Genomic DNA, 17,222 nt, shown 5'->3' with positions numbered 1-17,222 from the left:
GTCTCACCAATTTCCCAAGATCCATATTTCTGAATCTCCAGGTTTTTCAGATGACATCCATTATTTTTCCATCTTCTAAGAGAAGAGATCTAGACTGACCTAAGAACAACCTGTGTTTAATCTTTTCAGTATAAACCAAATGTGGGCCTTCCAGCTTCAGACCTTGCCTTAGGCCAATTCCTTAATTTCCATAGGCCTCAGTTTCTCCATCTTGAAAATGGGGACAATAAAAACGACCTTGCAGGACTGATTCAATGAATAGACAGCCCGGAACACAATGCTGGCACGTAGTGGGTCTGCAACACCACGTGGTCCATGGTCCTCAGGTGGGCGAGACCCGCAGGATGCTCACAGCTGGCATTGTACGCGCAGTCCCCCACAACTCCTACAAGCTGGGAGGTGAGGGGCTCGGGTCGGTCCTCTCCCCCGCGGCTCCTGCGGACACCTCCGTGGCAGGCAGGGAGGCAGGGGCAGGGAGGGCCGAGCAGCTCTGCACTGCAGCCACCTGCGCCAAGGCCTGGGCGGAGGACGCGCTCCCAGGCACCCGGGTGCGCCTCCCGGAGGCGGAAGGCGGAAGGCGGCGGGGTCGGCGGGGCAGCGGACGAAGCGGGCGAGCGGGCGAGCGGGCGAGCAAGGAGTTAAGCGGGGCCGGAGGCAGCGCGCCTGTCAGACGCGAGCATGTGCAGTTTGCACAGCATCCATACTATGGGTGAGTGCCGCCGCCGCCGCCGCCGCCAGGGGCTCGGCTCGGCCCGGGCAGCGGCGGCTGCAGCCCCCCGGACCCCGCGCCGCCGCGGCGGGCGCCGACACACAATGCGGGACTAGGCGCGGCGCGGGAGGGCCGGCAGCGTGGGGGAGGCACGGCAGGCAACTCGACGCGGGGGGAGCCGGAGCTCCGGGCGTGGGGGCGGGGAGCAGGCGGCGCAGGAGAGCGCCCCGAGTCCCGGCGCGGGAGGAGGAGCGGGAGCCAGCCGGGGAGACGGCGCTCCTGGCCGCACCTGCACCGGGCGGGCGGCCGGCGCGGCCCTGCCCTTGCCCGCTGCCTCGGCTCCGCACCGGTAGGTGCCCCTGATGCCGGCGGAGAGGCCTTTTCGCCGCTCGTGGAGGTGGCCGCGCGGGGCGGGCAGCGCCGAGTGCGGGGGGCCCGGGAATGGTGCGGTGATGAAGAAGACCGGGCGGCCGGGCTGGGGGTGCTGCTGGATCCCTCTTCCTCTTTGCTTTCGGTTTCGAAGCGGCTGCCCGGGCTGGAGCCAGAGCCGCAGATTAGAAGGTGCGCCCGGGCTTGGCTTCCCTGCGGGGGATGGGCGCACAAGGGGGCGTGTTGGGGAAGGGGTGCACGTTGGCAACTTTCCCCGCTTGAAACAAAGGGTTATCGCGGAGGTGCGGCGGGGTGGAAGAGGCCAGCGGGGATCTCCGGCCCGGAAGGTTGACATCCCCCCTTCCTCCGGGCTGAGAGCACCTCTGATGCCGCCTTGGGAGCGCCGAGGGGGGCGCCAGTTTCAGTGGGAGCTAGGGAGCGGGGCAACGGAGTGAGGAACACCGACCCTTCTGAGTTTGAGGCTGAGGACTTTCCTGTAGGGGATGGAACCGTGCCAAGATGACCCTACTGCCTTCTCCCCAGGGTGCATGGGAAAACTGGGTGATGGTGGACTGAACACCTGGGTGCCCTCCCTTCTCCGAGTCAGTGCCTTGGGGCCCGGCTCAGCCGCCTGGCCGTCAGCTCCCCATTTGCCCTCTCTGTTTCGAGGTTCTCGGTGGGAGAGGCAGGGTGGAGACAGGGACCGTTCGAGCCCTGTTCATGGCAAGGACAGGGAGACATTGGCCTCTTGCCCAGGTGTCTTCTTTTCCCTCTTTCAGCGCGGGTCAGAAGCTGACCCCCTTTTCTTCCTTCCTGGGATTTTCTCCAAGGTTTTCTCGGGGGTATGTTTGGTTGCCTCAGGTATTGAGCTTAGGGTGCTGGGTTGTTCTGATGCCACTTCGAACCCTCCCTGGAGAAAGGGATCACAACCCCAGGGAGCTGTGCCAGTGTAACCTTGGGGGCTCTGCTCACCAATTCTCCTGTGCTCTCAGCACAGAATAACAAAGGAGCTGTGACTCTGGCCTTCACACTTCGGACCACCTGGTTGTCTCTCTTGGCTCTAACCAGGAAGAAGAGTAAAGGTTAGGGATGAATGGCTTGCCATTCATCTGGTATACTGGGGCTGGTATACTGTCTTTCTCTCTAGAGAACAAATCGGCTGGGATCCAGGTGGCTGGTGTCTCCTGCCCCAAGCCCACTCGCATGTGACCACCGGCTTCCATTCTGTGGCGGGACTGCCCATTGCCTTTCTTCCTCTTAGAAAGGACAGCTCCTTGAGAGTTGGATTTCCCCCTGGTTGCAGAGCAGAACTACATCTGCTCGCCTTGGGGAGACAGAAGCCACTGAGGATGGCGGGGAGCGGGACTGCTGGGTGCCTCTCTTGCCTGGTGCTGTGAATGGGCTAATGATATGAGTGATTGGGCCAGGGGTAGGCCATGTTGCTCTGGAGACATGGAGGGGGTGGGCTGGGATGAGGTTTGGCCTTCCACTCCAAGGTTTTGTATTTGGGGACAGAGAGGGGTAGCTGGGAGACAACAGGTCCTTGGAGGCCAGATGACAAGCTGATGTAATGTTGACTTTGGCCACTTAAAGGCACGGGATTAAGGGAGGTTCCAGGACCAGTAAGGGGTGGCAGGAGAAAATGAAGTCCCCTGAGTCCTACATGTGTGGCTCTGGAACTTGTGGCTGAAGTCACGTGCAGGTGCTGGACCGGAGATCACCCCCAGCCCCCTTGCAGGGACCTTTCCTTTCTAAATGGGTGGGGTTGATTTTCTTCTTAGCCCCTCACTGGGTTAATCACAAGCTGTTTACTCAGAACCAAGAGTAAGGATATGGAGGCCTGACCTCCCCACCCCTGGTGGTGAGAGCAGTGCTGTTACAGACCATTCCTCAGATGTAGGGACAGTAAGATGGGAAAACCATACTCCCCCGACTCCTTCTCTTAAAGCAACAAGGCATGAAGTTTTACCTTTGTAAAGTGATTTAAGAGCCTTGGGTCCTTGAAAAATGTTAAAGGAGTTAGGGAAACTTACACTGTGTTTATTTCACTTGTATCAGATTTATATATTGTTTCGAAAGGGAAAGGTGTCATTTTGCAGGAAAGGGCTAAATTACAGCTTTTGTGAGAGGGAAGGCTCAGCGCTAGGTTTGAAAGTGTGTTTTTTAATCCGAAGACACTTGCTGCGGCACACAGACTGCAAGTGTTTTTTCTGTCTGCCTCTGCACTCCCAACATCCTAGGGCTCCTTCTGGGGAAGATTTTCCCCCATAGACAGGGTCTATGCCTGGTCTATGCCTGGTCTATGTCCAGCCTGGACACCAGGAACCGTCACCTTCCAAGCTCTGAGAAGGGTCTCTGTTGATGTTGGGGACTCTGATGTTACAAGCTGAGACCTGGGCGGTAAAGCGAAGCCGTTTGGTCTTATCAGAGACTGTATCAGATCTGGCTGTCCTTGAGGGAAGGGAAACCTAACTCCCCTCCTCCTGGCACAGCCTGGCCATTTTCAACTTTTTATCCTTTTACTTTTCTTCTACCTCCTCCCCTCACCCCCAATTTATAGACAAGGTGGTTTGGGTTTTCTTTCTCTTTTTTTCTTTTCTTCTTTTATTGCAGGAACATTCCTTTTAAGGTTTGGATCATTTCTGACTTGGCGAACTCTCGGCTTCCTTTGTGGCAACACCTGGCTAAGGAGGGAATGTCAGAAGGGATGTCGGGAAGAAATACAGCCCTTCTGGCCAGGTCTTCTGCTTGAGCTACCAATCCACCTCGGAAGTCAGAGACTTTGAATTTGAAAACTGAGGTGTAAACAGATTTCTGGGGAAGGGCTCGGAGGCAGCACTTTGGCTCTGGGTTCCCTCCAGGGAAACTGAGGCACACTGAGAGTTAGGCCAGTGGCATGTGTGAATATCTGTGGCGGGCAAGTATTCCTTTCCTGTGACTTCACCGTGTTTGAGACAAGTACATAGAGAAGTCCCTAATAAGGCAAGGATGCACCAATGGAGTTTAGGAACCCGTGCGTTGGGTGTCCGATGCCCCTGTGTCTGAGAGTCTGCACCATGGGATAGTCCAGGCTACTGTGATTTTAGCAAAAGGAAGTGGTTTGCACCCCTGCAACTCACATCCCTAGACAGAGCTGCAGCTGAATCAGTCAGGTCCCATGCCCAGATAAAAAGGAGGGCCTGCTCCCTCGCCCGGGCTCACACCCATCTGGCGGGTGTGGGCCCCCACTCTCCTCCACCCAAGGCTGTCCTCAATGTTCGTTTTAATATCAATCCCCCTATATATAAATTTAGTGGGGTGGAGGTCACAGAGTGGTGTTGGTCCCCTGCTCCTTCAAAGGAAGGTTCTGAAAGGTAACTTTCTACCCTTCTCTGATGTTGGTGCTTCTGTCTTTGGGGTTGGTCACAGTCCTGTTGGCAATGTGAAGAGTAACCAAAGTCATTGCCAATTTCTGTTTCTGAACGTCCAGCTGCCCATTATCCTCTACTGTGCTGGCTCCCCAACAGAGAGCTTGATATCCTTTCAGGGCTCTTGGCCCCAGTGTGACTGGTACTGTAGAAGTTAGGGCCAACAGTCTACACAGATAAGACTTGGGTCTCAGGTTGCTTCTTCCTGCTGCTCCATCCTTTAGAAGCATAACAGTTAAAAAAAAAAAAAAAGACTTGCATTGTCAAATCCTAACCTTATGTAGGGAGCTCTATTAGATGTGGGAGGGGGAGTGCAAAATCTAAGAGCATTTTTTGGCCATTCCTTTCTGCTTCAGAAGCCCGCCTTCGGAACACACTGGATTAGCCATTTCTGACTGCTTCTGCAGTTGAGCTTGAGAGATGAATACTTTCTAGCTGGTTCATTCACTCACGGTTTCCTTTCAGTTCTTAAGACACACCCCATCACATGAGTTTCTGGAATGGTCCGTTTTTATCAGAAGTGTCACTCACCCTGAGTTTTCATTAAGGCCTTGATACCAGCCCTGAGGATGTAGGGATGCCAGCCAAGAAGGAGACTGAAGAGCCACAAAGAGAGGATTCTTTTCTGGACTTCTGAAGGGTGATTCATGCTTTGAGATAAAATGTGCTTCCTGGGCTCCATGGCTTCAGTGCCTGCACGGGCGGTGGAGGGACGGCCCCCCGGGGGCACCGAGAAGCCCATCTTAGAGACAATAATCGATGTGCTTTGGAGTGGTGGTGGGGACCTATTTTTAGCTACTACCAAACCCTACCTTCTTTTTTATAGCCGTCCTTGGCGACATCCCATTCCAGTTTGTAGGTTCCCCCTCCCTCTCATTCCCTATCCCAAAAGCCTTTTGAAAGCCGGGAGCAAGGCAGCCAGGGTACTGGTCTTACTTTCAGCTCCTTCTAAAACAAATATGGACGAGAAGTCTGGTCAGCACTGGGTAACACAAGGAATAGCTCCAGATTTTTGTTCTGTAACTGTGTTTTTGCCTGCTATAAACAAGGGGATGACTTTCTTACACGGACCTTAGGAGACGGAAAGCTTCCATAGAACCTGCAGTTTCTAGCAGGTGGTGAGTGCTGGTTAAATCATCAAGTGTGGTACCTGGGTGTGATCAGATACTCAGATTTCTAGGTCATTGGGCAATGACGCCGTTTGTGCAGGAGCCGACAGCTGGCAACTTCCAGAATCGGGAAACCTTGGATCCCTCCCTTACTGACCTGTGTGACTTTGGGCAGCCGATTTCAGCCCTTCGAGCCTTAATTTCACAAATGGAGCTTCGGCTGGTTTCAATGATCGTAACAATGATAATAGTGACAGCCACCGTTTATTAAAGACTTACTGTATGCCAGGTATTGGACTAATCACTTGACATACGTTCTCTTTCTCTCACAGCAATATTGAGGTAGCTACTATTAATTATCCCCATCTCGTAGCTGGAAAAACTGAGGCCCTGAAAGATAAAATGACGGCACATGGCACATGACTAACAAGTGTCCAAACTGGGATTTGAACTGGGATCTGTCTGATTGTTTCATGTTCTATAACCTTGGCTCGGGGGATGAAACAAGCGTTGAGGAGAAGTTAAACGTGGTGATAGTGTCAGTAAGCTAGAAGGAGAGCTGATGTGGATTGAAGAGAGCTAGTTAAAAGGAGATGGAAGTACAGGTTCTTATTTGAAAAATAACATCCCAGTGAATGTTCGGGAAGGAGAGAGAGGTTGGTACCCTGCACTGAGGAAGGAGACCAGATGGCCTGGGAGTTACTATAAGGGGAACAAGACTCTCTGCTTGGCATAGGAATGTGTCTCATAAACCCCATTTCATTTTGATGCCAAAATTTGTCTCTTGCTGAACAGACTCTGGGCAGCATTTTTCTTTCTGTCACCCTACTGCCACGAGTCATAATGGCTTACCTTTGCCGATCCTTAACTCCAGACCTCATCCTCTAACCCAGTTTCTGGGCCTTCCCCTGCTCACTATTAAGAGGGCAGCTGTGGAGACCTGCTTCTGACTCTGAGGTCCCAGGTACACTCTGGAAAGGGTAGAAAGCATCGGACTGTCCTGTTCTTCTGAGAAAGTCTTTGTGGCCACCGAGTACTCCCTTCAAAGTGACCGGCGAGTTCACTGACATGATTCTCATCATTTTCATCCTTATTTGTTCCAGGCAAGTTAATGCTAAGGCTCTTCTAGCATTTTGAGGTGTTTGTGGAAGAGGAATGGAGGTGAAGGTGGTGGCCTGGGGAGGTAAGCGGACCCCACTCTGAGAGTTAGTGTGATGGTGTGTAATGGAGCCTCGTTCTGGAGGGCAGGGGGATTTGGGTTCTCTCGGCTCAGGGACTCTGGCCACATGACATGGGTGCTTTGGCCTTTCATTTCCTTATACGTAAAATGAAAATGCTGAAAGAGAGATTCTGGAATATTCTGGAATATTCTCCAGCAATAGTACTGGCTGATCCAACAGAGTCTGGACAGTTTGGTCCTTTCTCAGGGCATAATTCAGCTGGTCTAGAACTGGAGGAAGTTAGAGCTGGGAGAACAGAGGTGGGGTTGAAGGAGAAAGAAGCCAAATTAAGGGACAAAATCAGAGGAGGAGCAAGTCCCTTCTTGTGAAGGGGACCTGGGTTAGGTCATTCCTCCTTCGACTGCTAAAGTGGGGCAGCTGGGAGGCCACATGTTTACCCTGCATTCACCAGCTCATAAACGGTGAAGGGCATGCCTGTCTCTTGTCTTGAAACCTCAGCTTCACATCCCCCATCTCAGACTGTCCCCATCTGAAGGCAGCAGGGGAGTTGTGCATTGGTGTATGTTTCACATTCTGCACTTGGATTCGGCAGACTCTACGGTGTGGTTCAACCCAGGATATCCTCCCCCTGCCCCACCACGAGGCTCTGGGACCTGGGTGCTTTGACTGATGCTTTCTGGGTGACTCGGTGTTAGTAAGAACATGTCTCCCTGGCTTCCCTCACTTCCCCTGGAAGCTCATCCTAGGAACTCAGGGAGTCACAGCTCTTCTGTTCCTGGATTTGGGTCTTCTCAATTTCCCTTTGAACAAAGCCATTTGTCCAAGGACCCTTGGATTCTGCTGTCCGTTGGTACATGGTCAATTTTCATTTCATCATATTCAAGGTTGAGGAGCAAGTGAATTCCCACTGAACCCACCAAACCAATCTTTTCTGGCCCCACCTGCCTTCCTTTTTCTCTTAGTTCCTTACTGCCCTTAATCCCATTATTCCCAGGGGTGGTTACCGTACCACTGCAAATATGAGAGATGATCTTTGTTGGTACAGGGACAAAACATTTCATTTAAATAGCTAGGTTTCTAACGAGTTAATGAGTATAAAGAAACAAGACTCATTGGGTTGTACTCAGAAAGTGACTTAATTTTGTCTTCCACTGTCCCTCTATGCTTATTCAGTGGGATTCGCTCTTTCCCTGCCCTGGAATGAAAACTCAGTCAGGCCCTATAACGGTTTGTGTCATTCTTAGGCACTAGAAGGTCCTATGGTCACTTTGAGTCGCAAAACATAGCCTCAATTCAATACTTAATCTGTCTAGTTCTTTGTGACTGGGCTGGGAGGACGGGAAATGGCTCACTCGGCCAGCACTGGCGTCTGATGGCTTTCAGCTTCCGGCTTCCTGGGCCTAGCAGGTATGTGATGCTGAATCTCTCTTGTGGCCATGTTCATGGCTTCCTCAGAGATGCCTCCCCTCCAGCTGCTGGGATATTCACTTCCGATTATCTTGAAAAGAGCAAATTATCCTCTATTCTAGATCATTGTTCTTTCATCAGCCCCCTAAAACCCAGTGATTTACCTCTAGTCTCTTCCAGCTAAGGTCCTGCAGTCTGTCTGGGTGGCCCTCTTGGACGAGACTGGCTTGGGTCTCAGCCCAGCCTTCTCTTGCACGTGGTGGCCCCATTAGCCAGAGGACACAGTCATGCATCCTTTGGTACAGTGAACCTGGGAATACAGGAGAACCGCCCCCCTCGACTCCCCGCCAGCTCAGCTGTCCACCTTAGCTCCTCTGACAGCCAATGGCCAGCCTGTGTCTCTCACCTGGGGACCTAGGGTGCCTCGGGTCATGGTCAGACACCAGCCAGTCCATTGTCCTCCCAAGTTGCAGGGTCAGACATCAAGTTTCCCGAGCTGTCCTGTTGAAGCCCCTCTCATGGGCCTAGGAGTGTCAGACCTGTCCTCAGTGCCCTAGTTAGGACTTTTGATTTAACCTCTAGCTATCTGTGTATCAAAACAATAACTCTTACAAGAAGTTCATGACGTCACAGATACGATCGCTCAGGATAAGGCTGCAATACCTATTTAAAAATTTAACTTAAATAAAAAGGTTAACAACGGCTAACACTTAATTGAATGCTCACGATGCCAGGCACTGTCTGCAGTCCCAGAAACATGCTCTTCCACTTAACCCCCATGGGGGAGATGCTTTTGTTTTTTCCATTCTACAAAGAGAGCAAAGAGAGGTCAAGCAGCTTGTCCAAGGTCACACCATTGGCATCAGAGCCTAGATTCAGATGGGAAGGATCTGAGCCCAGAGTGTGCTCCTTTAGCCCACTGCACGCTGTCTGTGCCTACAAGGATGGTGGACAGCCGTAAGTCATAAGGTAGAAAGCAAACAGTTGGCAAATGCTACCTCAGGGACCTAAGTGTAGGTTCTTCACTCTGGCTTTCAAGCTCTCCACACATTGCCTTTCTGGCAGCTCCTTAGGTGCCCTTTGCAGGAACCTCAGCCCCTTGCCTGCCACCCCTGCCAGGCACATGCCCTGCCCCATATATTGTTTCCCTGCCCAGAGAGCCCTCCTCTGCTTTTCTGCCTCCCCAAATCAAAGTCCTTCAAGTCAGACCCATCTTTGCTGCAAAGGTATATGTAACCAAAAGCACTTCAGCTGGGATTTTTTACTTCTCTTGGAATTGCATTACTATATTGGCAATGATTATGGGCTATTCCACAAAGAGCTGTGAAGGGCGGTTAGCAAACACAGATTCTGATCTCTCTGTGCAGTTAACTGCCTGTTGCTAACTTATGCAAGACCCAAGACCTCACCGAACTTCAGTTTCAACATTTTTTTCCTCCAGACTTTATTTAAATTTCAGTTAGTGAACGCAGTGTATAATAGTTACAGGTATAGAATTTAGTGATTCATCACTTACGTAGGACCCCCAGTGCTCGTAGGAGTGCCCTCCTTAATCCCCATCACCCATCTCCTCATCCCCGCATCCTCCCCTCCAGTAATGGTTTCAACATTTGTGAAGTGTGAGTGTGGATTGGCTGCCTTCAGTCTTCAGGATGCCATGATTTATGTTTACCCTTCTTGTCCCCTCAAACCTCTAAGCTCTTGAGGGGTCGAACTGTGTGTCTTGACTGTCTTCTACCTCCCGTGACTCTGCACAAGGTTTTTTTTTTTTTTTTAAAGATTTTATTTATTTATTTGACAGACAGATATCACAAGTAGGCAGAGAGGCAGGCAGAGAGAGAGGAGGAAGCAGGTTCCCCGTGGAGCAGAGAGCCCGATGTGGGGCTCAATCCCAGGACCCTGGGATCATGACCTGAGCCGAAGGCAGAGGCTTTAACCCACTGAGCCACCCAGGTGCCCCCGCACAAGGTTTTATGCACAAAATGGACTATCAGTCGGCTGACTGGTGGGAAATGCTGCTCTAGGTCTGCCCTCAGCTTGACCAACTTCTATAATTCACCTTCTGGGTGATCGCCAGCAAGGACTTGGCAGTTTTCTTTTCTGCATAAGGTTTGGGTCCAACCTGCTGCCTTTTCTCTTTGAGAGACCTAATGTCATGCCGTTAAGGCCCACACGCCTTGATGGGCAGCGTCAAAATCCAAAACATTCTAAAACCAAAAAACTTTCTTTAACTTACGCAGTGGCCTTACCTGCTGCAGCCGTGTCTGCTGTGCGGGGTGTGACTATTTGCAGGTCTGACTGCAGAAATGTTAGTATGTTGAAGTGCTTGGCCTAGACCCTGCTGGGGGGATTACATAATCCACAGGATGTGTTCCACATCATCTCCTAAAAAAAAAAAATCTAAAAAATTCTGAATTCCGAACTTGGGAAAGCGATGGAAGTTCTGGGAGGTGTTTGTCCACAGAGGTTCAGGACACGTCTAACATCTCTAACATCTCATCTCTAACATCTCTAACATCTCACATTGCCCTTGCCAGGTCGACCTTGACCTGATCCCGGCCCTGATTGTAACACAACAGCTCATGCCTTAGTTTACCAATTTGATTTTTTTAAAAGATTTTATTTATTTATTTGTCAGAGGGAGAGAGAGCATGTACAAGCAGGCAGAGTGGCAGGCAGAGACAGAGAGATAAGTAGGCTCCCCACTGACCAAGAAGCCCAATGCAGGACTCGATCCCAGGACCCTAGGATCATGACCTGAGCTGAAGGCAGCGGCTTAACCCACTGAGCCACTCAGGCGTCCCACCAATTTGATTTTTTAAAAATATGGCATTACGAGATCATGTGTCTTGATTTGTGAGTGTTTTGGGGGCCTTCTTAAAGTTTGTGCCCCTCTTGCCTCACCCGCTTTACCTAATCCTAGCCCTGCATGACTTCTGAACCAAGAAGGCTTTCCTCTTCCCACATCCCTATTTCTGGGATGAATTGGTGTGTCCTGAGAGTGGGAGCCACCTGCTGGGTATTTGCAGCTCAGTTGGTTCTGTGGGGGTCCTGTTGGCCCCTTGGCTGAATCAGGTCTGCAGAGACACTTGTAAATTGGTTCCTGGAGACACTTCCTACATCTGGATGTTTCCTTGGAGCCCAAGTGAGCATGGTTCCTCTACTTCCTTCTAGGATATGATGTGACCTGATGTTTAAAGAAATAAGTTAATTAAAAAAAATATATATATATATGCCCACAGATGCGCCTGTGAAATAGAAAATTGTACAATGTTGGAATCTAAAGTGTTCCGTTGTGTGTTTTTTGTTTTTATTTTTTTTTCGTTGTGTGTTTTTTAAAAAAAAGTAATCTCTATACCTGATGTGGGGCTTGAACTCATGACCCCGAGAGCAGGGGTCACGTGCTCTACCAACGGAGCCAGCCAGGCACCCCTCTATTGTGTTTTATTTATCTTTTTGATAAGGAAACTGAGAGGTGGTGATAGGGTTGCAAGTGTCTGTAGAAGAGCCAGGCTCAGACGTCTTGTTTCTGGACCTTCCATGGGCACTCCAAGCTGAGAGGCTGCTCCCTTCTTCTCTTCCCAGGCACTGGTATCCTCAGATGGTGGGGAAGACTCATGAATCAGTTAGCTAGTCCCTCTTGATTGAAAGATACATTTTTTTTTTTCAGTCCTTAGTCCCTATTTGGCAGTGATGGGTGTACTTACGGGAATTCAGGCTGTCTTTCTCCTATCATTAAATAACGATTCCACTCAGAATCTGAGCCCGAAGTGTTTCTGGCTTGTCTTTTAACCTAGTGGAGGTCCTCTGAGATCACTTCTCTATCCCTATTCCTATCTGTGATTCCTCACGATATAGCATTTTTCCATAAATATCCATAAGCACCCTCTTACATACTGTTTACTCATCTTCTCATCCATTAAGAAGACATTCCCCAGACCAAGCCTAGCACCTGTTTCTTTGACTTCTTCTAAACACATCTTTGCCTCCAGACATTGAACCATGTATCATTTCCCTGATCCCTATGGATGCCTTGTGGTCTTTGACCTATTGTCCTCAGGCTGGAAGATGCTGAGATATAATACAATTTTAATTAATCGTAGAGATGAAATTTTCCAAGGTGCCCAATTGAATAATGTTTTTATGCCCCATAGGTTGACCACATCGTCTGTACACCCATCATTCAGAAGCCTCATGGCGATATCCGTTAACAGACCATTAAATTTCTTCCATGGCATGACCTTTTGAAGCCTCCATAATTCTGTCACCCCTTGATTCCTCCTGGCACTGCACTTTCCCTTGATTCTAGGGACACATGATGTGGAATGGTGGCCCTTTTTATCTAGCAAATGTTTGTAATAAATAAATTTCCTAAATAATAGGGCCTACCTATATACATTTTTTTAAAAGATGTTATTTATTTATTTGACAGACGGAGATCACAAGCAGGCCGAGAGGCAGGCAGAGAGAGAGGAGAAAGCAGGCTCCCCTCAGAGCAGAGAGCCCGATGCGGGGCTCGATCCCAAGACCCTGGGATCATGACCCGAGCTGAAGGCAGAGGCTTTAACCCACTGAGCCACCCAGGTGCCCCTACATACCCTAACTGTAACATTAAAGAGAAATAAGGGGAAAAAGTTAGTTGTAATACAATATCATGTATTCTAGTAGGTAATTGCTTGGGCATGACTACACGGAAAACAGAAGGAAGAAGTCAGATGCTTGAACCTGTACATAGACTCACTGAGAACATAACAGCCACAAATACCCACAGATACAGGTGTGTCGTGTGGGCGACTCAGATACCAGGAGAGGCGCCACTGAGGTTGACGTGATTTTCCCAGATGGTCAACCGCTCTTGGTAAAGTTCCAACGAATAGGAGGCAGAGTATCCCCTCGAATGGCACTGTGATGCCATTCCCAGGCAATTCAGTATCTGTTAGAACCATGCAAAAACCCTCGGTATTTATTTCAGAAAGGGAGTTTGGTTCTAGATGCAGAGGATTATAAATGGGCTTTTCCCTTCCGTGAATATCCTAGTGGGATGTTCTCAAGTTCTCAAGTTCTCAAGTTCTCAAGTTTGTTCGTGGACCGCTGTGGGAATTCCAGGTTCCCACTGCTAAGCACCTGTAAGCACCCCCATCCACCGTGGCGCTGACAGAGGCTCCCTCCAACCCCAGGGCAGCCCCATGGAGAGCTACCAGTCTGGAAGTCTGGAAGAAGGACCAGGACCAGGAACTGGAGACCTGTGTTCCAGGTCCGGGCTCTAGCACCTCAGGACTTGCCTGACCTTAACTCCGACTGCCTGGCTCTTCTCTCTGGGAAGGGGGTTATGATGATGCGTGTGTCCTGCTGGCATTCGGGATTGGGGCTCGCTGTGCTCCCCTCCACGGCCAGAGTATCCCTGTGCACCCCACAATACATTTCCTGTCGACAAGTGTTCCCTTTCTGTGTTTTTTTTTTTTTTTCCTTAACATTTCAATCTCCTTAAGTCTCTGTGATCTAGAAAGAAGGAAGGAGGAAGGGAGAAAGGACACCCCCCATCTCTGCTTCTCCAGCAGCTTTTCTGTCTCCATCCCTTCACAAGCAAACTTCTCAAAAGCGTTATCCTCCAGAATCATCGGTACACACTGTCTCTGTCACCTGCTTGTGTGGGCGCTCTTCCTTACTGAATGGCCCCCAGGACCTCGGTGCAGCTAAATCTCTCCAGCCCCTGTTGGACTTGCCTCTGCAGCTGACCATGGTCTCCCGACAGTCCCCACCCATGCCTCCCTCAAGGTTTCCTTTCCTGGAAGTCGTCCTCCCTCGTTGGCTCTTGCTCAGGCCCCTTCACAGAGCCCCGTCCTTGGCCAGCCGAGATATCACTCCTCTCCCCTCCTCCCCAGCAGGCTGTCGCTTCATTCGCTGAGGGCCCAGACCCGCTGCAGCCGGAGTCCGTGGGCCGTTCAGACTGGAGCCTCTGAAAGGCAGTGCGTAGTGGGTTGTCTCTTCCCCTCTCCCTGTGTCCTCTTCTCTCAGAGAATAACGCCGCTCTTGCCTAAGTCAAAAGTCTGAGTATCACCCTTGATCCCCGCCCCTCTCCACGCAGAAATCCCTGCCAAGTCCTGTCAGTCCTGGGTGCTTTATTTTATTTTTTAAGAGAGCCAGAGCACGAGGTGGGGTGGATGGGCAGAGGGGGAAGGAGAGAGAATCTGAAGCAGGCTTCGTGCTCAGTGAGGAGCCTGACGTGGGGCTTGATCTCAGGACCCTGAGCTCATGACCTGAGTTGAAATCTAGAGTTTCACTGACTGAGTCCCCCAGGTGCCTTCAGTCCTACTTTCTTAATAGAAGAGCTCTAACATCTTCACTGATTTGAGTTGGCGGCTTGACTCTTGTCAGCATTCAGGACTACAGACTCTGCTTACTGATCAGGCTAGATCAGGATCTTTCGAGGTGGTCAGCACGGATGCACTTATGATCCCATAAATAATTAAACATAAATTAATATCATTCTAAGTTATAAGGTAGAGTCATGTTTCTAGAAATGGCAATATTTATTGGCACACTGAAGCCACAACAGCTTCTTTCTGATGCTCTCTCATTTTCTCTCCTTTTAAATAATTTTGTTGGTGCCCATTGTGGCTGGCACCATGAGCACATATGTCCAGGCCAGTTGGGCCATCCAGAGCCACGTAGAACAGTGGCTTCCTGTGGCCCAAGTGGGGCCTTCACCTTTGTGGCCTTTGTGTGTCCCTGGTGGCACAATACAGATCCTGAGTAATTGTTCATTGAACGTGTGAATGAATGGCTGAATCATGAGATGAACTTGAAAGGGCTAATTTATTTTTTATTTTTTTAAAGATTTTATTTATTTAGTTGGCAGAGAGAGATCACAAGTAGACAGAGAGGCAGGCAGAGAGAGAGGGGAAAGCAGGCTCCCCGCTGAGCAGAGAGCCTGCTGTGGGCTTCCATCCCAGGACCCTGAGATCATGACTTGAGCTGAAGGCAGAGGCTCAACCACTGAGCCATCCAGGCACCCTAAAAGGGCTCATTTAAGTGAAGAGCACTGTGAGAGTGAAAGTTACTGTTACCATTTGTTTTCTGGTGTTTGATAGCGGAATTTCCAAGATTTTATAGTTGCAGTGTTTTGAAAACAATGAGCCGCACTCTTATGCTTCAGTTTCATTAGCCCTGAGTGGTCTGCACATGAAAGATGTGTATAAGGTCTTCTGAATTAATAAATGAATTTGTACAGTGTGATGGTTTGCTTGATTCCCCTTAGCCTGCAGGAAAGCTGCTTCTAGAGACAGAGGCACCTGTGTGTTGTGACCACACCCAGCTGTGGCAGACAGGACACCTGCATGTGTGTGTGTGTGGGGGGGGAGGTTTACTCTAGAGTCAGGTGGTGGTGATGGTGGTGGGCTGTGGGAAATGGAAAAGTCTGTGTGGGATCTCCCAAGGGGGGAATAGGGCCTATAAAGGCCTAAAGTCAAGCCATATGAATAGAATGAGCCACAGGATTTCAGGGGTGGGGGAGAAGAAATGTCATATAATACCTAGAAGTCTGTGGCTTAACCAATATAACCAGACTCATTATCGTGGGCTTGTGGATGAAAAAGATGACAAAACATCTCCAGAAGATATTAGCTTCATATGATAAGAATGGACCCAAAAGTTGAATCAGTCCTATCCTCTGGTATTAGTGGGGAGGCCTCCTGGAAGATGGGGTATCTTGGGGAGAGGAAGGAGTAAATGGATGGAGAAGTAAGACAAGGGGAGGTCGAAACTGGGAAAGGAAATATGTCCGTGCGTGACATATTGGCAGAGCTGGAGTTTTTTGTGTCCTCCCTGGATTTCCCCCTCTCTGTCTGCCCCACTCCTGCCCCACACCCTGTCTGGTGGGAGGGGCCCCTTTGTTGTGGTTTTTCTCCAAAACTTTTTATTTGGAAGTCATTTCTTTCTTTCTTTCTTTTTTTTTTTTTTAAAAGATTTTATTTATTTGACACACAGAGAGAGAAATCACAAGTAGGCAGAGGGGCAGGCAGAGAGAGAGGGGGAAGCAGGCTCTCCGCTGAGCAGAGAGCCCGATGCGGGACTCGATCCCAGGACCCTGAGATCATGACCTGAGCCGAAGGCAGAGGCTCAACCCACTGAGCCACCCAGGCGCCCTGGAAGTCATTTCAAACTCAGAGAAAAGCTGTTAGCATAATGCAGAATACCTATATACTCTAACCAGATTCAGTCTTTTTGACCTTTGACCTCCTTTGCTTTATCATTTATGTTCCTTTTCTCTCTCAAGTTTTTTCTGGACTACTTAAGAGAAGGTTGCCTACATCATGGCCCTTTCTTTGTAAACCCTTCAGTGCGAAATTTCTAAGCATAAGAATGCCATTTTATATAACCTTCAGCAAACGGAAGGGTGGGATATGATATTTTATGTGATATTGATATGATACTTTATGTGATTGCTGGCAGTATTCCAGTTTTGTCAACTGACTTGATATCGTCCTTTATGGCTTTTCTCCCTCTCCAGTACAAGGTCCATTTAGCTGTCATGCCCCTTTGCCTCTAGAACCATTCCTGAGCCTGTCTTTGTCTTTCAGGACATTGACATTTTCGAAGAATATAGCCTTGTCCTCCCCCTTAGGAAAAAAAAAATAGAATATTTTTCTCTTTGGATTTTTCTGGTGTTGCCTTATGTTCAGATTCTGGGCTATATACTCCTGAGGGGATTATAATGAGTCATTATTGCATCCTTTTCAGTGTTTCACGTCTGGGGGCACTGGTTGGACGTCTGGCTCTTATGTGTGATGTTAAATTTGAGCTCTTGGTCAAGGTGTTGTCTAATTCCTTCACTGTGTGTTTACTAATTTTCCCTTGCTACTAAGAAGCAATCTGTGGGGAGACACCTGAAGACCATATAAATACCCTGCTCATCAACATCTGTCCCTAGATTTACCAATCATACCCTCTGGGTTTACAGGATTTTCTGGATCCTAGGCCAGGGGTAGGAGTTCAAAGCTGTCCAAACCAGGCGGTCCATTTCAGGAGCTTCCCCCAGGTG

The 17,222-nt window shown here is 49.7% G+C and overlaps 1 protein-coding gene across 11 annotated transcripts in view; it reads left to right on the top strand.

The window, feature by feature from the left end:
- The first annotated feature begins 452 nt into the window (after positions 1–452).
- TMEM229B (transmembrane protein 229B) overlaps positions 453–17,222 on the top strand; it is a 40,545-nt gene continuing 23,775 nt past the window's right edge. For 2 of the 11 annotated variants that reach the window (XM_046009071.1, XM_046009075.1), the window contains exons 1-2: positions 453–709; positions 6,698–6,777. The gene's annotated coding sequence lies outside the window, so the exon portion shown is untranslated. The other 9 variants (XM_046009073.1, XM_046009072.1, XM_046009066.1 and 6 more) reach the window with 6 other exon arrangements.

This window comes from Meles meles, chromosome 6, assembly GCF_922984935.1.
Source record: "Meles meles chromosome 6, mMelMel3.1 paternal haplotype, whole genome shotgun sequence".
In the NCBI taxonomy this organism is placed as follows: Eukaryota; Metazoa; Chordata; class Mammalia; order Carnivora; family Mustelidae; genus Meles; species Meles meles.
This window is presented reverse-complemented; position numbering and strand designations above follow the sequence as displayed.